The sequence below is a fragment of the Crinia signifera genome, chromosome 9 (genome assembly GCF_055691185.1).
Source record: "Crinia signifera chromosome 9, ASM5569118v1, whole genome shotgun sequence".
Lineage (NCBI taxonomy): Eukaryota > Metazoa > Chordata > Amphibia > Anura > Myobatrachidae > Crinia > Crinia signifera.
The window spans coordinates 83,668,829-83,692,991 of NC_139225.1; the positions used below are offsets into that span (position 1 = coordinate 83,668,829).

General features: G+C 41.5%; 1 protein-coding gene across 4 annotated transcripts in view; it reads left to right on the plus strand.

Moving 5' to 3' along the window:
• GRIA3 (glutamate ionotropic receptor AMPA type subunit 3) overlaps positions 1-24,163 on the plus strand; it is a 325,345-nt gene that overhangs the window by 230,563 nt on the left and 70,619 nt on the right. The window lies entirely within an intron of this gene.

Consider the following 24,163-nt stretch of genomic DNA (forward strand, 5'->3'; position numbering starts at 1 on the left):
TGAACAGCCTGTCGCCCGTCATTTTGTTGATTGCAGGCATTCGTTGACCTCCTTGCGATATAGGATGATAGATTACATCCCCCCCCCCCAAAAAGGGGTGAGAATAGAGGCACTTTGTTGTTGCGCAGGGAAAGCCAATGGATCGTGCGGTTGAATACATTGGCTCCGTTTGGGCTTAATGATCAGCTGGGTCTCAATTGTTTTTTATGATTGTTATTTATGATCTTTTTGAACATTCCCAGTTTGTATTGTGCTATTAACATTAATGTTTCAGTATATTGTTGTGGTTCTATGAGGGATGATTTAAGTGACTCATGTGCCTGTTCTATATGCTGATATTATATTTTTTTCACGGTGTCAGGAGGTGTTGTACATTGTGTCTGAAGCGTCTTGGTAACCTGGACAACAGGAACGCCTTGATGACGTCAGTTGACTGCGTCCCGGCCGGGTGCGTGGTCCCGGACCGGAAGCGCTGCACTCCGGTGGGTGAGGGTTGACCTATAAAGGTATGTGTATGTTCATTTTTATGTTGTGCTTGAAAAAAATGTATTAAACATTGAAACATTGCAGAGTACCTGAGGAGTCAGCCGTTTCTTGCTAACTAAGAGCCCAAGTGTGCAGTCGAATTGGTCGATATTTATTCTGCTTGCAATGTGGAGGATATGCACCGGGCGTCAGATGAGTATGTCAGCATAGTGTGCCGGTTACTACGTGGATATATATATATATATATACAAAGTCCAGATGGCCAAGCACTCCCCAATCAAAGATAACTGCGACCGGTGCCCGCTGAATCCCCAAGTCAGGGGATAAATATATCACCTTCAACTGTATAATAACAGTAGCAGCAGCACCCGGCTCCAGAAGAATCACTTAGGCAGGTATAGCAACGTTTCGATTTTATTAAGTCAAATCGTCATCAGGCATGATGACGATTTGACTTAATAAAATCGAAACGTTGCTATACCTGCCTAAGTGATTCTTCTGGAGCCAGGTGCTGCTGCTACTGTTATTATACAGTTGAAGGTGATATATATATACAGTATACATATATACTTATTTATATACACATATGTATATCATCTATATATATGTCTAGTGTCCGTGAGTATCTGAAACACTGCTATCTGCTGGCAGAGGGTGAAACTACATCTCTTTCTCACACATTCACAAACACCGAAGGTAGCAGACTAGCTTTTGAAGCTTTTGCTTTGAGCAGGTTTACTAGTGTGTGTATATATATATATATATATATATATATACTGTATATACATATAAGCTTAGAGGTGTGCTAGCTTTATAACTTTACACATACAAGACAAATCAGAACTGCACAAGGGTTAAAGTTCAATTAGATAGTAAAAACATTTATTAATATTTTAGAATAAACATCATAATGAAATTACAGCATATTGTCACAATAAGGCCTTAATAATTATACTATGGAATATAAAAACAATACAACAGAATAACAATAAAAAAAACGGCAGCTCTATGCTACATTTGAATCCTGGCGTTTGAACGCTGGCAGCCCACCAATGGCTGCTTTACTTCTCTAAGCTACGTTATCAGCATATAGTAAGCTACGTTATCAGCGTAGCCTGCCTTACTTCTGTAGTTTCACAGTGACTCCGCGGCAGCCCAGCACTTAGAGGTCATTGTGGCACTTGTAGTTCCACAGAGAAATAGACAACCACCGCTAGCAATGGGGACATCTAAAATAGACAGCCCAACAAACCGCTAACAAAGGGGGCTTCTAAAGGGTGCGTGCAAAATTTTGACGCTATAGCGTATAAGTACAGCGTTTAGACGCTATAGCGTCTAAGTACAGTGCTGGCAAACCGCTAACAAAAGGGCGCGTCTAAAATTTAGACGCTCTAGCGTCTAAATTTAGATGCCCTGCAAACCGATAACAAGGGTGCATCTAAATTTAGACACTAGGGCGTCTAAATTTTAGTCGGGTACAGGGGTACAGCATTATTCCAAAAAATACACAGACCAAAAAAATGTCAAAAACACTAGTAAACCTGTCGACAATGACACTTGTCGACGTAACAGCTGTCAATCTTGTTTATTTCCCTATCCACACCAGCCTGAAGCATGGCAAGGGCAGCGAGCCCCTACAGACATTTTCATACCCCCACTATGGAGTAGTGGAGTTGATTCTATAAAGTGTGGCGAACGCAGCGAGCCACGAGCCTGAATCGTGGCAAGCGCAGCAAGCCCCGCGGGAGGACGTGGATTACTTCACATGTATTCTGCGTCCCCTCGCGGGGCTCGCTGCCTGGGCCACCAATTCCCGGTGAGGCTGCGACAGGAGGTCGACGGTGCAGGCCTCCCGCATTACGTTGTTATAGAGGCCAGTGGTTGCCTGTGAGATGGACAGATGTCGCTGACAGAAGCGGATGCTGGTCATCTCCTCTGCCCAACAGAATACGAACCATATCAGTGTGACAAAGGTCAGATGGTACCCTATGAACCACTGCACAGCCCTGACACTGATCTTCTTGCCACAGCTGCGGATATGGCAGCAACAAATCTTCTCCATGACACTGAGTCTCATAGGGTGCCCATTGGGGCAGGTCTGGGTGTCAGGCAGGAATTTGTGGCTCTGCAGAAATGCCACTGACTCCTCCTCAGTCTGGGGCAGGTTGAAGAGTGTGAGCTTTTCAGTAGCCATGACAGAAATATGCCTGCCTGTCACCGAAACTAACACTGCCTACGCTGACTAGCTGGTCACGCGGAGGGACGCTACGCTGAGTAGAACTGGATACGCTGACTAGCTGATCGTGCGGAACACAGTCTGTCTGTCACCGAATCTAACACTGCCTACGCTGACTAGCTGGTCGCGTGGAGGGACACTACGCTAAGTACGTAACTGGCGCTTGTACTAAGCTGAGTAGAACTGCCTACACTGACTAGCTGGTCACGCAGAACACACTATGCTACTTCTGACTGACTATGCTGCTGGGTACACGAGGCCGATTCTGAAAGGGACGCTACGCTAAGTACGTAACTGCTGCCATGAAACTAAACAAGTACCAACAAACCTAATGGTTCCCCAAAGGCATGCAAGATTAATAGCGCTTTTGTATAGTGGCGGTATGACAGTATTATTTCTTGTTAGTATAAGCACGCATAGGATTAGCTGGATATATCCATATTAATTGGCATTTGTCCTATAGTGGCAGATAATACTCTGCAAACTTCTAATTCATAAAGATGTCAATGAAATTCTTAGTTCCAACAGAAGCATGTATTTGAGCTGATTATTTCTTTGTTATGTCTGACCAAACAATATGTAAACAGTACCTTATGAGTTGACACGGAGTACTAAATCACAGATCTCCCAGTTGCTGGTGCTTAATGACCTGGAGAAGGCAACTTTATCCGTAGTTTATGATTTTGTAAATACTGGAGCCGTGTCCACTGTAGGTATAGATTGATGGTTTGGTGATAAGTGGAATCCGAAAGGTCTTTAATGTTTTGACGCATTTCCCAACCTACTGTGCACTATCAGCGGCTTTCTCAAAGAGATAAGGTCAAGTCTGCACCTGCTCCGGTATCAGACTTTTGTCAATGCATACTCCGACAGAGTCCACTTAGAAATGCCCTAGGCCTTAAGTCAAACTTCTAAGACCGCAGCTTCCAACTTTTAGGGGAATCCCGGGATCCAAACAGGATTAAGACAAATCTGGAGAAAAAGATAGAAGGCAGCGCTTCATAGTGCAATATAATTTTTTATAAATGGAATGAATTCACTCATAGGTAAAAAGCACAGATAATTACATCTAGTACCCCACTGTTTCTAAGTGTGGGCTTGAGTACCACGTGGTTTAAAATCACATATACCCCATGTCACCATCAGTGTCCTGGCGTGCGTTTAATGGAGTCCCATTGCAGCGTCTGTGTCCAATGAACAAGCTGTGCGCTGGTGGGTGTCTCTCCCTCTCCTGCACGTCTGACAGGCATCTGACTGGTGTTTGCACAAACACCAGCTGGTCACCTGTCAGACCCACACCTGGGGTCCTTACATGTCTACCGTATAACACCTGGGGTCATGACATATCTACTGTATAACACCTGTGGGCCCGCCATGTGTATGGTATAAAACCTGGGGTCCCATGGAAAGCTTTATAGGGAAGAAGGATTTTTTGTGTGTTAAATGCAGTATACAGTACTGACCCCACGCCATATTCTAGGTGAAGTACTGTATAACTGTAATTGAACGCTCAGTATTCACCCACTTGTCCCCATTGCAAGTTATAAAATAGTGTAATGATACGCACTTCAATGCAATTGTATATAAAACAATTGTCTATCTACAGTACTGTAGCTTACCGAAAAGTACATTAGTGTTCCTGTGCTACAGAGCTTTTTAATACTGTAGTCACTTCACGCAATACGGTTTCTTCCGCTAAGCTGTGCAGCACACATTTTAAGCATGCGCAGTGAAGATTTAAAAAAAGTAACATCTGGTGGATGATCACTGGTATTGCACTCCTTTGGTAACGCCATAGCCAATCGCCAAGCTGTGAAATGTATTGCTCTGCCTTGCGCCATGGTCCGCCATGGCGGGCTGGCAGTACAATCACCATAGGTAGGCTGAATGATAGGCGCTACATCTGTATATCTCATTACTCACTTTGTTCCTGGCTCATACAACTGATCTTCCTGGTACCAATTTTCATTACTCACCTTATTCCAGGCTTATGCCACTGATGTTCCTGAGGCTCATCTATCATTGTTTACTGTTTTCCAGGCTCATGCCACTGATCTTTAAGGTGCTCATCTCTCATTACTCAGCTTAGTTTTTTCTCATACTACTGATATTCATGGTGCTTGTCTCTCAACACTGACCTTACAGTAGTTTTGGCTCATACCACTGATATTCCTGGTGACCATCTTTCATTACTCACCTTATTCCAGTCTTATGCCATTGCTCTTCATGGTGCTCACCTGCTCATCAGTCATTGCTTACTGTTTTTGGCTCATGCCACTGATCTTTAAAGCGCTCATCTCTCTTTACTCACCTTATTTTGGCTCAAATCACTGTTATTTCTGGTTCTTGTCTCTTTTTTACTCACCTTTTTCCTGGCTCTTGGTCACTGATCTTCATGGTGCTCATTTCACATTACACATCTTGTTCACACCAAAAATAAAGTGGTAGGTTCAATTGCTCCCAACAAAATTAACCGTAGAATGTCTGTGTGCAAGTACATGTGGTAGGGAAATTTGATTGTAAGCTCCACTGGGGCATGGACTGATGTGAGTTTGCAAATATTCTCTGTAAAGCGCTGAGTAATATATGTGCACTATATAAATAACTGGTAATAAATATATAAAAATAAATAATAATAAACTTCCTGGTGCTCATTTTTGATTACTCACTTTATTGTTGGCTCAAGCCACAGAACTTCCTGTTACTTATCTGTCATTTCTCACTGTATTTTTGGCTCATGGCACTGTACTTCCTGGTGCTCATCTCTCATTGCTCAATGTGTTCATGACTTATGGCACTGTTTTCCTGGTGCATATCTCTCATAGCTCACTTTCTTTTACTCATGGCACTGATCTTCCGGTGCTCATGTCTCATTACTTGATGTGTACCGGGCTCATCATGACACTGACCTTATTTGTGTTCATTTTTTATGGCTCCCTATGTTGCTGGCTCATTAATTAATGTTCTATGTCCTCGCTCATTACTCTCTTGCCTATGGCACTGGTCATCCCACTGGATATCATTTTTTAATGGTCAAAAGCAGTGGTGGCTTCAATGCCAATACTACATTTACAATAAATATACATGTTATCATGTATGTAATATATGGTCTTCCTAGTTTCTGCCTGACGATTGGGTGCATTAAGTGTATGTGGAGACATGCAGCACCCAGGAATCAGCATCAAGTTTCACACACTCCTAAGCCTGACCTCACACTGAAACTAGCCAATGGGAGTCTGTGGGTGGGCTTAGAAGGAGTGTGTGAAGCCTAATGCTGGTTCCCAGGTGATGCAAGGTTTCAGTTCAACCCAGTCAGCACATATATTACATTCATAATAACATGTATGTTTATATGTACTAAGTGGACCCCCTGCACTATGTGGCCACTCCAGAAGCTATAGATGCCATTGGTCAAGGGTAAAATACCTGCACTGAAATTAAATTTCTTCAACTTTGATATGCATTCCCCTTAAACATGTTAGTATCACAATATAAATGTCCTTTTTTTTATTATGACATTTGGTTAAAGCTAGACATACAGTAATCTATTGTGGCCTAAATTGAGATGTTCCTTCTATAGAGTTTATATAAACAGCTCATATATCCTCATGCTTTTCTTTTGCATTTTTATAATGAACAAACCTATATTTTCTGCCTGCAAAATAAAAAAAATGATGTAAATATACTTTTTTAGACAGTATCCCTATTCTGAGACTCCGAGTGTTACCTGGTTGTATGATTGATGTGTCCTTGGAATAAAATATATTTTCTTGCTTGTTCTGTCATACTGAATCCCCCTGACAACAGCTTAGTTACACTAATAGCCTTTATATTTTTCTCTCTTCCCTTGAAAAATTGTTGTGTAAGTTAAGAGCTCACAAGAAAACAATATGTGGTTTCTTGCAAATTAAACTACCATAACTTCCCTTCAATTTTCCTAAAGGCGGTTGTGGCATCTAAGCAGCAATCAAGAAAAAATGGCTGTTGTTTTCCAAAAATAGTCCTTTTATTAACCTTGTTGTAATGGGGTGGAATTGTAAAAAAAATCACTTTTTTTGTGGTATTTCTTCTAGAAATGATCCTGAACAGTTCTCAATTTCAAAGCACTATAAGCGGTTCACAAGGTCTCAATGACTTTTGTAATAATTGTTTTGATTGTTTAGAATAAAAATACTGGGTCATCCTATAATGTTTATTCAAAATGGGAAAATATCCTGTAAATGATAAGTTGTATTAGATGGTAATATTAATCTGCAGATACCACTACTGTAACATTCTTTATTAGTGGTTTAAAACTTGCTGAATTATATAAATGTCCTAAGAAGTGCTACTGTATATTTTTTTCAAAGCTCTAAAAAAATTGGGAATGCATTGAAAACCCATTATTACAAATAAATTGTTTAAAAAAACAGCTTACTATTGTTAAATTTTCCTTTAAATGGAGTAAAATTGACTGCACATATGTTTGCATATGCCCCTCCTATTCTGAATTAGATGCAAATAGGATGGATCTGTCTTTTTGTGAAATAGGGCTTTTCGGTGTGGGAATTAGCAGGTGTAAAAATGATTGCATGGAACCGTTGTGACTTCTGGGAGTATCATGGTACTGTTGGGGGTGTGAATGAAAAGCTTTGTGTCTGAATCAGGCATACGGACAAGGAAAGCCTGTTTCTTATGGCTTTTTTGCACCTAGCATTGGGCTGATGCAAGTGCCGATACTAATGATGGCAGAGGCGACAGCCTGCATCAAGTCAATGGAAAGCACTGGATTGTGCATTTACATTCACAAACCTCAGCACTTGTTGAACGAATAATTGCATTATCATACATATGCAATGCCGGTGCCACCACTATGCAGCTTTAGGCATTCGGCCATTGGAGGGTGGAAGAGGGGCAGGTGTCCCCCCGGATGACATGGAGGTGAGTGGAAAACATCACCCATTCTCCCCCCTCCCCCCGTGTGTAGCAGCAGGCTGGGCAGCCGGTACCGCCGCACAACCCTGAACCCCCCCCATGTGTAGCAGCAGGCCAGGTAGCCGGTACCACCGCACACCCCGCACAACCCCCCCTGTGTGTATCAGCATGCCCGGCACCCTCCCCCCACCACCGTGTGAAGCAGCAGACCAGGTCCACTGCACGGGCCCAACCCCCCCTTGGATTCATCAGCACCCCCCCCCCTGTGGAGTCATTGGCACTGTGGAACGAGTGGGCACACCCCCCCAACTGGGATGCTCCGGCACCGGCCTTGTACATATGTAATACATGCTGCAGCCAATTTGCTTGTGACTCAAAATATTGCGTCTTGGAAATATATTCCTCCTATACTGTAGAGCAGGCATGTCCAAACTATGGCCCTCCAGCTGTTGTGAGACTAAACATCCCATCATGCTTTGCAATAGTTTTAGCATTCCATAATATCTAAACTGTGGCAAGGCATGATGGGACTTATAGTCTCACAACAGCTGGAGGGCCATAGTTTGGACATGTCTGCTGTAGAGGGATAGAACAGACAAGTGAATAGCCTGTCATTCTAGTTCATCTGCTACTTTAGTTCTCCTAGACGGTCATTGTGGTTTACTAAAAGGCAAGGGCTAAAGGCAAGTTCCTTATCTCCCTATAAGTGTGGCTATAATGCCTCTTTTAATACAGGTTGCGTATCCCTTATCCGAATTATTCCAAAAACCATACAGTCCAGTTAAAGTGAATTTTTTTTTTGTTTTGCTAAAAACTTACTGGGGACAACTGTAACAGCACTACTGAGGACGTGATATGTAACTGGCACTATATATATGTACAAGAAAATGATTGCTTGGCATTCAAATTCAGTTTCTGAGATAGTACACAAATTTTGTTTCATATTTTGAAACCTTGTTTTTTTTAACAAATAAAATATATTTGTGTGTATTTCATGTGGTTGATGAGTTTATACAGTTTTTACATTGGCCACTTTGTTAAAGGCAAAACATTTTGCCCTTTTCTTAAGAAATGTATTAACAAAATCAGGGTTTTAAAAAAAAATCACACTTTGACTTAAAAACCCCATAGACTAGATTGTATGTTCACGTCACTGTTTTGGTTTGGAACTTTACATTTTTAGTGATCATGCGGTAGTCTAGTGTGTACTTAAAATCAAATGCATAAAATCAAATCTTAGTGTCATACCAACAATCGTTCAACTATTTTAGTCTTAATTATAGTAGATTGTAATAATGCACTCACTCCTGGGGTTTAATTGGAGCTGGGAAATGAGGTGCAGTGCCACTGAACCTACAAGATGTCTAGCCTTCTTGTTGAAGTAAAAGACGTTCATTGCATCTTTGGGGATATGGGGGACTTCATTTCTCAGGGGGTATAAGGTATGATTACTCAGTACATTAATTCTTCCTTGTCTTACACATCCCCAACCCAATCCAATTCCCCATACCCCCCAGAGTTGCGCTGAATTCACTAGGTGATCTAACTTTTTAGCCTTAACTACAATATGTTTGCCATAGCTAGGTTGAACAGCAATGCTGTTTCTTAACTCAATTCCCCGGTGCTAATGGTTAATTAAACCTTTGCTGTATGTGAATCTTAGCTTATGAGGTAAATGATAAAAAATAAAGCTGGTATCCCAGCAATGATTTAACTTAATGACAATCAGTCTATCCTAAATGGTCAGTTATTGGTTTAAGTATACGCAGTCTAAATAGGTTAAATGATTAGTAGATTAGGTACCAGCAATGGTTAGGAAATAACAAGCACCTTCCACAATATATGGTAGCAAGCATATAGCCACAAGCCAGGAGTACCATGGAAATTAGCATGGTGGCAGCTGAACTGAATTGAAAAGCAGTACATACACTCGGTCATAGGAGCAGGCGGCTTACAGATGGTGAGCCATAGCTTAACTCTCCACAGTTTGGAATCAATTTGATACTGGCCTTTGAGTCTGAACGTCAGTATTTTTAATCTGAGTTTCTAAAGCTCTACAATCCCCATGCTCTATTCTGTAGAGACAAAGGACATTAGGATCACCTTCTCTAGGTTACTTCAAAATTGATTGACTTATATACTTTTAGAGATGCTTAGGAAGACAGGGGAGCTTACTGGCTCTTTTAAGGATTTCCAAGGCTACAGATTACAGTTTGTACGTTCAAAATAAATCACAAAGTAAACATGAGTAGTAAAAGCCCATACGTAAAAATATCTATTATCAGCAAGATACTGCAAAGTATGAAACTCTGGATAGACATCATTAATAATTTATTTAAATCATCTTGCTAACTGAAACCAACTAATATTAATGAGATTGTCACAATGCTTTCAGACAACACTGCTACTGGATGTACCTTCAATTAATATTTTGCAGTTGTATTTACTCATTAGTCAGGCATAATCATAACCAGCATTCAATTGGCCTCTTTGAATACAATCTTCCACCTCCCAAATTATAAATGTAATTATATATCCACATTTACTACAGTGTTCATTGATGGGGTTGAGTAAGATATTATGTCACAATTAATTAGTGTCGATGTATAACTAAGTGCCCTGGTGACTTCACAAAAACCTCTATTTTGTCACATGTGCAGATTATCAATTCATGGAAAATACCTAGAATAATCGCAAGCATATCCTTATTCATTAATTATGTATTCATTACCAAAATCTATAGCTTTTACACAGCAACACAATAAAATCGTTTGTGTGTTGTTGTTTTTTTCATTTTTGAGCATTCCACAATAACAAACCTATGAAAACTGACATTTGGTAATCAACGAAACATGGATGGTGACAGGGGGATGCCGTCAGCTTCTTGGTAGTCTGGATGGTAGTCCGGCATTCACAATACAGATGCCAGCATCCTGGGAGACATGAATGGTGCCGGACTGAAATGCTGGTTCTGGAATCCTGACCCCCAGGATGCTGAAAATTGAGTAACAGGGGCAGGTTAGTGTTACACCAGGGATGGGGGGGATTAGGTTTAGGCACTAAAGGGGAATTTAGGATTAGGCCGTGGGGGAGGGAGGATTAGGGTTAGGCACCTAGAAGCATTGGTCAGGGTTAGGTTGTGGGCCAGGGGTGTTAGGTTTAGGTGGCAGGGTGCCGAGTCTGGGACAAATTAAGGTTTCTCCCTCCCCCGCCCCCCCCCCCCCCCCAATCCCACATTGCACACTTTCCAGACCCTCAAGTGAAAGTAGGGAGGTGACATCATAAATGTTCCACCACCTGTATTAAGTACAAAAGGGATGTATTCCTCATATACATCCTTAATTTTGTTATAGGCAGTCTCAGTGGTGCTCCCCCAGATCCCAATGCCCTTTGTAGGTCTAATGGTAGAGCCAGCTCTGTGTGGAGTTAAGGGTTAGACACTAACAGGAAGGCATATGGGTCAGGCTGCGTGGGGTGAAGGTTAGGGTTAGGCTGCAGGTAGTATGGGTTGGGGTGGGCAAGGAAAGGTAACAATACTTACCAGAACCCTATCAGGATTCCCTCCTTTGGGATGCAAATATTGGTATTCTGACCGCCATTATCCATTTGTATCCCACGACAGGTAATGTATATTAATTTTACATTTTGCAAAAGCATTTTCTCACAATTTTCCCACTCAGGATCAAAAGTGACTAATAACAAAAAACTTGATGTGATCTAATTTGTGCAATGTTAATTCTTTGGATAAAAACTGCCTCCATGGTAACAACGGAGGTGGAGGTATACATAGTAATAATCTCTTGCAGATTTGACATTCAGTATATTTATAACCAGTATTTTAGTCTCTAATCACATACAAAAAAATCATATAAACAGCAAGCACTGGTTTAAAAAAGTATAATGTCTTAATATTTTAAAAACATATGCTTATATAAAATGTTATGCACGTTTGGCTGTAATTACTGCAGAAACAGTGATAAACATCTTTCAACACATTGTATGAAGTATCACTGTATAAAATTCCCAAGTGTATAGTCTGGCTTTGATGAGTTATATTTAAAAAATTTAAATGACAAATCAAAGAATAAAAAAGCTACATTTATTTTTCTGCAGTATGGGTTGATTTAACTTACTGCAGTAAATCAAAAGATTATGAATTGCCCAGGAATAAATAACATATAGAAAACAAATGCATATATACTGCATGTATGTATAATATATATATATATATATATATATATATATATATATATATATATATATATATATATATATATATATATATATATTAGGGCGGAGTGAAAAAACTGAAATTGAGAAATTCAAAATCGGCTAGTGTGGAAAAGTTGTGACTTGACCTGAATAAGAAACGTGCAAAACCTTTTTGATCTGAGTCAACATCTTCTGTTCTGGCAAGAGGCCTGAAGTTTCACTTTTTTGGTGAAAATTATGAAAACTGTGAAGATGCTCCGATCTAGTTAAAATTATGTAAAGGTTGTGGTATACCTGCGCACCAAGTGTTACTGTTGTGGACTAGCTGCAAAACACTAGAAGGTCTGACTGTGCCTTCCTGTTAAATGGTACATAGAAAAAGGATTTTTTTGTGTTGAGCTTGGTCCCTATGCGTATTTAAATGGATCACAAAGTTATAGTTGGGTAATTTTACTTGGTGACAACGTATATATACAGTGCAAAGTAAGACATCATGATGCCAAACAGATATACATTATGAAAAGAATGCAAAAAATAATAAAAAACAAAGAATAAAACAATCCAGAGTGATACAGTAGCGAGTGCTAGTGTATGTTCATAAACAGTACCAGAATCTCCAAATTTGATCGACGGGCTTGTAGCCAGTCCTGTCAAACCTGGGAGATCAGTCTCCTGGTTAAGCTGGATTGTGGGGGTATGCTCGTCCTCCTTAATTCAGGGGGATGAGGTTTGTCCAGAGTAAGTGTCTTTATCTGATTGCGGCGTCCCGCAGATCAGATGGTGGATGGTTGATTGCAATTTATTCGGGTACCCCTTTTAGACGTCAATATGGGTGTCTCGAGTTTTCGGGAGGGGGATGGGAGGTGCAGTATAGGGGTGCCAGTACGTTGGGAATGTCCAGTATGGTGCGGTGCTGCACACGTGTGATACAATACAGTGTGCCGCAGCCGCAGTGATCTGGACTGGTTCCGGGTGTAAGAACAGCAAGTGGATGCACGTCGCCGTAGTCAGGTAGCTGACTTGTGCGCCGTGTCCTCCGTGCTGCCTGGGATCCCTCCTGCCTCACGTCACCAAGCCCCGCTTCCTACTTACCGATTCTCCACGATTGGTGCGTCTTCTGCTTCACTCCCGCTGACGACTTCTGACAGGTCACGCTGACTCTTCAATCTCTGCTGCCGGGGGATGGATGGTATGCAGCGCGGGGTGATCGTCCTAAAGTGCTTCTCAGGGTATGTAATTCCTCAACGCGTTTCTGCTCATTAGAGCCTTCTTGAAGAAGGCTCTAATGAGCAGAAACGCGTTGAGGAATTACATACCCTGAGAAGCACTTTAGGACGATCACCCCGCGCTGCATACCATCCATCCCCCGGCAGCAGAGATTGAAGAGTCAGCGTGACCTGTCAGAAGTCGTCAGCGGGAGTGAAGCAGAAGACGCACCAATCGTGGAGAATCGGTAAGTAGGAAGCGGGGCTTGGTGACGTGAGGCAGGAGGGATCCCAGGCAGCACGGAGGACACGGCGCACAAGTCAGCTACCTGACTACGGCGACGTGCATCCACTTGCTGTTCTTACACCCGGAACCAGTCCAGATCACTGCGGCTGCGGCACACTGTATTGTATCACACGTGTGCAGCACCGCACCATACTGGACATTCCCAACGTACTGGCACCCCTATACTGCACCTCCCATCCCCCTCCCGAAAACTCGAGACACCCATATTGACGTCTAAAAGGGGTACCCGAATAAATTGCAATCAACCATCCACCATCTGATCTGCGGGACGCCGCAATCAGATAAAGACACTTACTCTGGACAAACCTCATCCCCCTGAATTAAGGAGGACGAGCATACCCCCACAATCCAGCTTAACCAGGAGACTGATCTCCCAGGTTTGACAGGACTGGCTACAAGCCCGTCGATCAAATTTGGAGATTCTGGTACTGTTTATGAACATACACTAGCACTCGCTACTGTATCACTCTGGATTGTTTTATTCTTTGTTTTTTATTATTTTTTGCATTCTTTTCATAATGTATATCTGTTTGGCATCATGATGTCTTACTTTGCACTGTATATATACGTTATCACCAAGTAAAATTACCCAACTATAACTTTGTGATCCATTTAAATACGCATAGGGACCAAGCTCAACACAAAAAAATCCTTTTTCTAGTTAAAATTATGTCAGGATGTCTTCGAGCGGTTCATTAATATACTTTAGCTTAGTAAAAGAGAGTACAAGCTTGTCCTAGTGCAAAGTGACTGACTTTGGTGGGAGAAAAAAATCTCTGATAACTGACCCGTTTTCATGGTCACAATTGTTAATATTGTGTGTTTTCTCCTGAACGTGTTTATAATAGAAGAAGCACAAATACTCTAAATGGAATTTCAGTGACTCTGTGTGAAATATAACACTGCATAATGGCCCTTATTCAGACCTGATCGCAGTACAAATTTGTTCTCAAAATGGGCAAAACAAATGCTGCATTGCAGGTGGGGCAGATGTAACGTGCTGAGAGAGTTAAATTTGGGTGGGGTGTGTTGGAACTGAAATCTAAATTGCAGTGTAAAAATAATGCAGCCGGTATTTACCTTGCATAGAAACAAAATAACTCACACAAATCTAAAGGTGGCCATACATCTACAGATCGATTGTCAGATTGGGCCGGTTGGAACAAACACCTGGTAATATCTGAGTGACAGTTTTTGCAGAATTCCAGCATTTCAAAGCAAATGGTCAACTGTCATTTGCTCTCATCCATTACCAGGATTTTGTTCCAACCAGACAGATCGGACAATAAATCTGTAGATGTATGGCCACCTTAACTCCCTCTGCACATGTTACATCTGCCCCATATGCCGCTGCATTACAGCATATAATTATGTCAAAGATAAGCCAATATATTAATAGTTAAATACGTTAAAGTGCATTATGCTGTTATAAGTGTAATAAGTATTGCTGATCAATCCTGCCTAGAAACGAACACAGTGATTGGCATATATGTACTGCCGGACACCACTCATAGAATGATTAACCTGTTATTTTTTGAATCAGTGTTCTTGTTTTTTTTTTTTTCTAAACATTAGATGTATTTATTTATTTATTTACAGTTTCTAATATAGCTCAGCAGATTCCGTTGCGCTTTACAATAGTAGACACTGATAAAAGAAACTGGGTAACAACAGACAGACTTGGAGGTTAGAGGGCCCTGCTGCAAGCTCACAATTTATTACATCATAATAGACTTCAACGTATTTAACTGTTAATATATTGGCTTATCTTTGGCATAATTATATGCTGCAATGCAGCCCAATCATGTTCCCAGTATAGTGGATGCAACACTGTTTTTCTGTCACTTGTTACTTGTAACACTTATTGTAACTGTTACTGTTTTTCAATAACAGACTGCAACAGTTATTTCTTATTTATGTACACAGGATTGTCTGTCTTTGTATATGCACTGCAAAGAGAGCAGCATAAATCCCATTTCATGTATTTCAGTGACACTGTGTGAAATATAACACTGCATAATGGCCCTTATTCAGACCTGATCGCAGTACAAATTAGTTCTCAAAATGGGCAAAAAATGATTGGACTGCAGGTGGGGCAGATGTAACATGTGCAGAGAGAGTTAAGGTGGCCATACATCTACAGATTTACTGTCTGATCTGTCTGGTTGGAACAAAATCCTGGTAAAAGATGAGAGCAAATGACAGTTGACCATTTGCTTTGAAATGCTGAAAAACTGTCATTCAGATATTACCAGGTGTTTGTTCCAACCAGCCAGATCTGACAATCGATCTGTAGATGTATGGCCACCTTTAGATTTGTGTGAGTTATTTTGTTTCTGTGCAAGTTAAATACCGGCTGCATTATTTTTACACTGCAATTTAGATTTCAGTTTCAACACACCCCACCCAAATTTAACTCTCTCAGCACGTTACATCTACCCCACCTGCAATGCAGCATTTGTTTTTCCCATTTTGAGAACAAATTTGTACTGCGATCAGGTCTGATTAAGGGCCATTATGCAGTGCTATATTTCACACAGTGTCACTGAAATTCCATTTAGAGTATTTGTGCTTCTATTATAAACATGTTCAGGAGAAAACACACAATATTCACAATTGTGACCATGAAAATGGGTCATTTATCAGGATTTTTTTCACCCGCCAAAGTCAGTCACTTTGCACTAGGACAAGCTCGTACTCTTTTTTACTATGCTAAAGTATATTAATGAACCGCTCTAAGACATCCTGACATAATTATAACTAGATCGGAGCTTCTTCATAGTTTTCATCATTTTCACCAAAAAAGTGAAACTTCCGGCCTCTTGCCAGAACAGAAGATGTTGACTCAGATCAAAAAGCTTTTGTACGTTTCTTATTCAGGTCAAGTCACAACTTTCCCACACTAGCCGATTTTGAATTTCTCAATTTCAGTTTTTTCACTCCGCCCTAATATATATATATAGTAGTGGATTTGTTCGGCACTCCGGACGATTGGAAATAAAACGCGGTGCCTTCCTCCGCAGGTAATTTAGAAGGAGACCAGAGGCTTGTGGTGGGGCTCCCCGAAATAAGGCGGCACTCACGGATTTAGATTTCAAAATATCAATGTATTGAAGGTGACAAGGTTACGTCATTCGTCAACGTTTCAAGGTTATGCAGGGGTGCATAAAGTGCTGTGCATAAAGGGGTGCAGGCAAGTCTCTTACCTATTTGTAGCCTTCTATCATCTGTGTCTGCCTCAGAGCCGCGGCGTCTCCCGTGCTGACTTCCGGGAGCTCTGTCAACGCCCACCAGTGACGTGCGGTCGTTGTCAGGCCAACCCTAGACGCCTAGACGCCTGGTCCCGGATCTGCTCCACGGACATAGAGGAGGGATTCAATCAGACCAACATACACACTGTTGGATAAAGTGGCAATTTTACAACGTGCATAAACTTTCAAAATAGTGCATAAAATTTGCAGAAGGCTACATATCTTACTCATAATGTGTTTATATAAAGTGTGAGGGGATGTTTAAAAACGGAGGATGAGCTGCACTAGAAGGTGACATCGGGGGAATTTTTTAAATATATAATAATGCGCAATCAAATACACTCCTCAATGATAACTAATGCTGTAAGTGAACAAGAACTTAAATGAATGCTTTCCATAGTAATTGTTCATTCATCCCATTTGGGACCAGCGTATTTAATCTAAAAATCCACATGGCTTCCTTTTGTGTGAGCAGCTTTTGCCTGTCCCCACCTCTACTGAGTGGGGGTACATGATCAATGATTTTACTTCTGAGGCTGGCCAAGGTATGTCCACATTCCCTAAAGTGTCTCGCTACTGGTTGTTCCACTGCATTACCTTTGGGGGCATTCGTCAAAAATGATCTGTGTAATGCCATCCTTTCCCTAAAACTACGGATGATTTGTCCAACGTAGAACTTCCCGCAGGGACAGATGATGATATATATGATGTAGGTTGATCTACAGTGCAAGACATGTTTTATGGAATATTTTTTGCCTGTTTGTGGATGGTTGAAGTCGGAGCCGGCTATCATATAGTTACAGGTGGTGCATGACGGACATTTGTAACATCCCGGTTTCTTAGTTTGTATGTTAAATAACATCGGGGGGGGGGGGGGGGGGGGTTCTTTTCAGTGTTGGTTTTGATTAATAAATCCCGTAGGTTTTTACCCCTTTTGTAGCTCGGCATGACCGTCTTATGTTTCAGGCCGGGTAGTTGTGTGTCACTCGTGACTATTGGCCACATTGCCCTCAGGGCTCGTGGGAGCACTCGTGTTGCTGGGGTATAAGTTGTCACAAATGGAACCGTGTTAAAGGGTTGGGCTTTTTTGCTCTGAAGTAGTTTCCATCTGGGAGTCTCCATGACCTGTTGTTTTTGGAGCTTGAGGGTCGACAGATTATAGCCCCTGGATGCGAATTTCAGGACCATTTTATCCAGGCTGGGTTCCAGATATGTGACATCACTGGTTGTTCTCGCATTTGTGACTTGGGTAGCCCTTTCTTTAAGGCAGGTGGATGGTTGCTGCTATATTGAAGAAACGTATTTCTATCCGTGTCTTTTTGATAGATGCTTGTGTGGATCTTGTTATCCTTGAAGATGATTTTGACGTCCAGATAATTCACCTCGGTTTCACTGAGGCTGTAGGTAAATTTGATGGGGCTGTCCAGATTGTTGATATCCATGATGAGTTTTTCCAAGGTTTTACTGGAGCCGGACCACAGGAGGAGCAGATCGTCGATATATCGTGTGTATAGGATGATGGATTGGCTGATCTCGATGTCACTGAAAAATAAATCATTTTCTTGTTCGAACATGAAGATGTTCGCTAGGGAGGGAGAGACGTTCGACCCCATGGAGCAGCCGGTGAGTTGCAGAAAAATGGACCCGTTATGTAAAAAATAGTTCTTAGTTAGAGTCAGTTGTAACAGCTCCAGGTACAGTGGGATATCTAAGGCATCAAAGTTCACTCTGTGTAGAAACCTCTGTACAGCTGCCAGGGCCTGTCCATGGGGAATAACCGTGTATAGGTTTTTTACGTCAAGAGTGCACATTACAAGGTTGTCTGGCAGATGTTGGAGTGCCGCAAGTTTCAAAAGTAATTGAGTAGTATCCTTTAGAAAGGTTTTCTGTTGCATGATGTACGGTTGAACCAGATTATCCAGAAACTGAGAGATGGGTTGAAATAAGGACCCCCGGGCAGATATGATGGGTCTACCCGGGGGGTTATGGAGACTTTTATGGATTTTAGGGAGTGTATAAATGACCGGGATTATTGGATGATCTTGTGTCAACGCTTTAAGGACCTTCTTTTAAATCACCCTAGCCGAGAAAAAACATCTCCCCATTTGGGACAAATTGGATGCCCAATTACTGCAATACAAACAAGAATTGGAGAAATTCAAAAAGAGGAAGTGGGAAGCCGTCCAATCTGACTATGAAGACGGAAGAGTCTATCGATGGCTTTAAAAACCTCACAGCACTGAGGTCATGGGTTTGATTCCCATCATGGCTCTAACTGTGCGGAGTTTGTAAATTCTTCCCGTACTTGCGTGAGTTTTCTCGACTCACTACTACTTGTGTCAGTTGTGATACTTATTGCTAGTCTGCCGCCGTGCAGCTTGAAAATCTTGTGAGTGCCCTCTATTGTGTTTTGTCTACATTTCCTGCCACCGTGCATGGATAGAGGGACACCCAAGTCTTTGCCCATTCAGACTGAGTGCCAGGATTACAAACATATATATATATATATATATATATATATATATATACACACCGCACAATACAGGGTCATACTGGCCCACAGGGGTACATTGAAACTCCACCCTAGTGGACCCCATTATCAGATTCCAGACTGTGAACTTAAATTATACATTATTAGTCTATCATCATTTAAATGCTAACAAAAAGAGTGAGTACTTATCTAGGAGCACTGTCTTTAGCTGCTGCTCTAGAGGGAATTGTGGTAACCCTCAAAGAAAGCAAAAATAGACAAGAAAAAGGGTTTTGAGCAGCGCTGGGTTTCACTGAGAGAATCACAACTGTAAAATTGAACAATTTGTTGTATACATACATAATAAGATAAATATGACGATATTGATATACTGTATAATGAGCAAAAATTGTGTAAAAACAATGATGGGTAGAGGTTGCAACCAATTATTCCTGCATATTAGAGGGAAATGGAGAGTTTCTCCACAAAATATCTGGTCTCCAATAAGGCCTTGAGAATCTTCAATTGTTTAGTGGTGGAGATAGTTCATCACATGAGTATGGAATATGGATGATTATTGCAATGAATATGGGGGTATATATGGTATAAGAGTTCCGGAAAATTACCCAGCTTGGTGAGTTGGTTACCCTGATGTATCAATAGGCAGTCCGTCTGGAATGGTCCACAGTAGGCGAATTGCAATTCGCTTGGCAAAGGGTGGAGACTGCAGGGTCCTGTGGTAGGATGGAATGCTGGTAGGAGCTCAGATGAAGAAATGGCTCAACACGTTTTGTCACCAAACTGGTACCTTCCTGAGGATTTCCACAGAAGAGGGAGTGTCTTCGGACTGCATCCACACGACAATGTGCGGTCGGACCTCAAAGATTAAGCACGGTCTTACTGCGTCCGAAAGGACGGGAAGCTGACCGTACGCACCAAGTTGGCGTTTTTGCGCCCACCTCACAGATCTATTCGGAAGTCATGCTTCACCCACATTACACACTTATCCAATTAGGCTAACTCGTAACATATATATTAGTTTTGATTTAAATCAATTACTTCCTAATTGAGACTTAAACACATTACTTCCAATTGAGATTAACCCTTACATCATGGTTAAGTTGCATTATTCCATTGTAGCACCTTTACCTGTGTTTATGTGTGAATACTATATATATTAATTGCAAGGCAAATGCAAGCACAAAATTTGACAAATTTTGAATAACATATAATAAATGTTAAATGCCTACAGTTGTAAACACAGTATGTGTTTAAATCATTATGCATACTGCATAACGTTATGTTTTTGAATAATAATCTAGTTTTGTGTCACCCATTTATCATGCAATGACATACTGCTTCCAATTGAACCTGTGGAATGTGTTTAATTATTCACGAATGACCAAAGGACTGGATTGTATTGTGCTCAGCTGGGAGTATTTTAGGTGCGGGCGTACTAATTGGGCAATCCAAATGCGTAGCGCATGAACAATTGCCCTCCGAGATGTGAAAGCTGCTTGTTTTCACTGAAGATTTCTGCTGTGTTGGTTCGCTTGCTCTCAGTGTCAGGTCCGAATGCACTCCTACCACTGTTTGTTCACTCCCACGTATACGCCCAGATTTACTCCCAGTTTTGCCCACTTTGAAACTGCGGCCTTATACACGCCCACATGATGCCAATATTACGCCCATATTTACTGAGAGTGTTCGGTGGACATTTTTAGACTGTATTGTTCAGAACGAGTGTGGAGACACAGCATTGCACATGCGCATTGCGTTACTTACGCATGCTCAGTAAGCTAAAAGTCGTCTTCCGAAAGATTGCGAAACGCACCGACTCAACCAGAATAATGCCCACAGTAGGGGTGTGTTTTTAAGGTCACAATATACATAAAATATATTATCAAATGTATCAGAACATACAAAATACTCTATATAGCTGGTAGAAACCAGGTTCTGGTAAGTGACCAGTCTTACAATAAGGCGGAAAGGGGGAGAGGGAGAAGAAAATGGTGTGCCCAACCTAGAGGAGAGAGGAAGAGGAGGAGAATGGAGAGAGATATGTATTTATTACAAATAAACTGCTACACTTATTGTCTGTGTTTTTGAATCATCTTTTTATAGGTTTTAACTTTATTAGCTCCAGTAGCATTGAGTAAATGTTTATATTTTGCAGGAATTGTTGTTTGAGTGCAATGCTTTGCATTTTACTTATCTAAAATGTATTTACAAATAGTGTTTGGAATAAAGCTGTAAGACTTAATTTTGAAATAGAACAGTTAGTGCATTGAGACACAAGGGTTAGATCTGGGACAGATATTCAACACAATGATTGTTAACCACTGGCCAGGCATCAGATGTGAAAACTGACATGGTCGCATGTGGTGCAAGCTGTCAGAAAGCCCACTGTGCGGCTGCAACAAGAGAACCTTCCAGCAGCTGCCACTCTCAAAGAACCTTTGCTTCCTGGTTCCCTCCTCTCCATGCTGCCAATAATGGTGTATCGGTCAGCCCAGCAGTACCCCACACACACACACTACACAACCCCACAGCTGCAGACGGTAGAAGTTGCTGCAAAAATTACTCCCGGGGACTGCAAAGAGTAGCATGCACTGAGAAAATGTGTCACAATGTTCAAGTAGATATGCTCATGACCTAATTCGATAATGAAAAAAATTATACTTTCTGAGTTGTTTTTGGAAAAATATTAGCAAGTGGTTGAAAACAGACAAAGGCATCTCTTGAGTTTGCGGGCGTGTTGTATTTTCATCATCCCTTATTCCCAAGCCTAAATGCATAGGCTTACTATAAGTGATTAAACAAGTGAAAAAAAATCTGTCTTTCACAACCAAGAGACAATCAATATAGCCTGTTATGCATGTTTATTCATGTGAAAATGTAAAAAGCACTGTGATGCAGTAAATTAAAGGAAAGATCTAATAATTCTCCAGACAAAAAGTTTGTTGGGTGCAATATATATATATATATATATATATATATATATATATATTATTCTTTAAGGTGTATGTAATTCTGTATCATTCAATATATAATTCTTTACTATAATCAGTGGTGTAGCTAGGTGCCACAGTGTCCAGAGCAAGGGCATGTTTTTCACCCCCCCCCCCCATTTGTATTGGGGGGGCTCTTGCACTGCAAAAAGGGGGCGTGGCCTAACATTATACCACACACCATATTGCCAATTGCACATATTGGCGAACTTTGTAATACCCATTACACATAAAGCTACATGCTGTAATACCAATTACACATAAGGCCACACATGATGCCCATTACATACTATATAAAAAACCGTAATGCCCATTACATACTATATAACAAACCGTAATGCCTCTTACACATCTAGCACATAAGTGTTACTTACCTACATGCTCATTGCTAGGAACTTCATGCTCGACCCCAGGGGCTTCATAATCGATGCCAAGGGGCTTCATGCTTGATGCCAAGGGGGACTGAAATAGCTTGTTGCCAAGGGGGACTGAAATAGCTTGTTGCCAAGAAGCACGAAAAATGCTTGTTGCCAAGGGGGACTAAACTTGCTCATTGCCAAGGGGGACTAATCCTGCTCCTTGCCAAGGAGGACTAATCTTGCTTCTTACCAAGGGGAGACAAATCTTGCTTGTTGCCAAGGGGGACTAATCTTGCTCCTTGCCAAGGGGGACTAATCTTGCTCCTTGCCAAGGGGGACTAATCTTGCTCCTTGCCACGGAGGACTAATCTTGCTCCTTGCCACGGGGGACTAACCTTGCTCCTTGCCAAGGAGGACTAATCTTGCTCCTTGCCAAGGGGGACTAATTTTGCTCGTTGCCAAGGGGGACTAATCTTGCTCATTGCCAAGGGGGACTAATCTTGCTCATTGCAAAGGGGGACAAATAATGCTTGTTGCCAAGGGGGACTAATCTTGCTCCTTGCCACGGGGGACTAACCTGCCAAGGGGGACTAATCTTGCTCATTGCCAAGGGGGACTAATCTTGCTCATTCCAAAGAGGGACTTATCATGCTCGTTGCCAAGGGGGACTTTTCTTGCTTATTGCCAAGGGGGACTAATCTTGCTCATTGCCAAGGGGGACTAATCATGCTCGTTGCTCTCCCCCTCCCTGCCCGCCCGCTCACTCCCTGCTCTGCCCGGCTGAGCTGCCCCCCCCCCCCCCCCCCCATCCGCAGAAATCTTCACTTAAGTTTTCCGCTGGACAGCTAGCCATCATTTCTGCTTCTGATTGGCTGCTGGACCGCAAGCGCCTTTTGGCTAGCGGTGCAGCGGTGCAGCAGTACAGCGGCAGACTTATGTAATAAAGCAAGACAAAAATTGTAAACGGTGCTTAGAGACTATAACACAAGTATTCAGATAAAAAATTAAACAAATTTATTGACACAATAATGCATTCACAATACCACCGGCCGGTAGGACAATTATGTGCACATTTAAAAACTACTAAGCATAAAAAAACAAAAAATTTGTATTATAATATCTGTGACTTAAGCTGCAGCTTGTATGGTTTAGTGCATAGCTGATAAGCCGATATATATCGGCTTATCAGCTATGCACTAAATCAGCGGTTCTCAAACTGTGGGTCCTGACCCCCAAGTGGGTCCCGACCTTCTCAGTATGGGATTGCAACTATTCAAAAATCTGTTGAATTGTTTATGTTAGACTCCTCCCATCATTTTATGCCTCCACAATGCTGCCATGTATGTGCTCTCTGATGACTACACGTGTTATGTGATCTTCTGCAGTAACTTTCTGGGGTCCCGAAATTATTTTTATTGTCTGATGGGGTCACAGAGCAAAATAGTTTGAGGACCCCTGCACTAAACCATACAAGCCGCATTGTGAATGCATTATTGTATCAATAAATTTGTTTAATTTTTTATCTGAATACTTGTGTTATAGTCTCTAAGCGCCGTTTACAATTTTTGTCTTGTTTTTGGTCCATTTTGAGGGTTGAGTATCCCTTTTAAACGGCAGCTAGGGCTTTAACTCAGTGCCCTGCGCTTGGTTATAATATATCTGTAAAAAAGATGTCCATTAGCATGACTGCAAAGTATTTCAGGATCTTATTT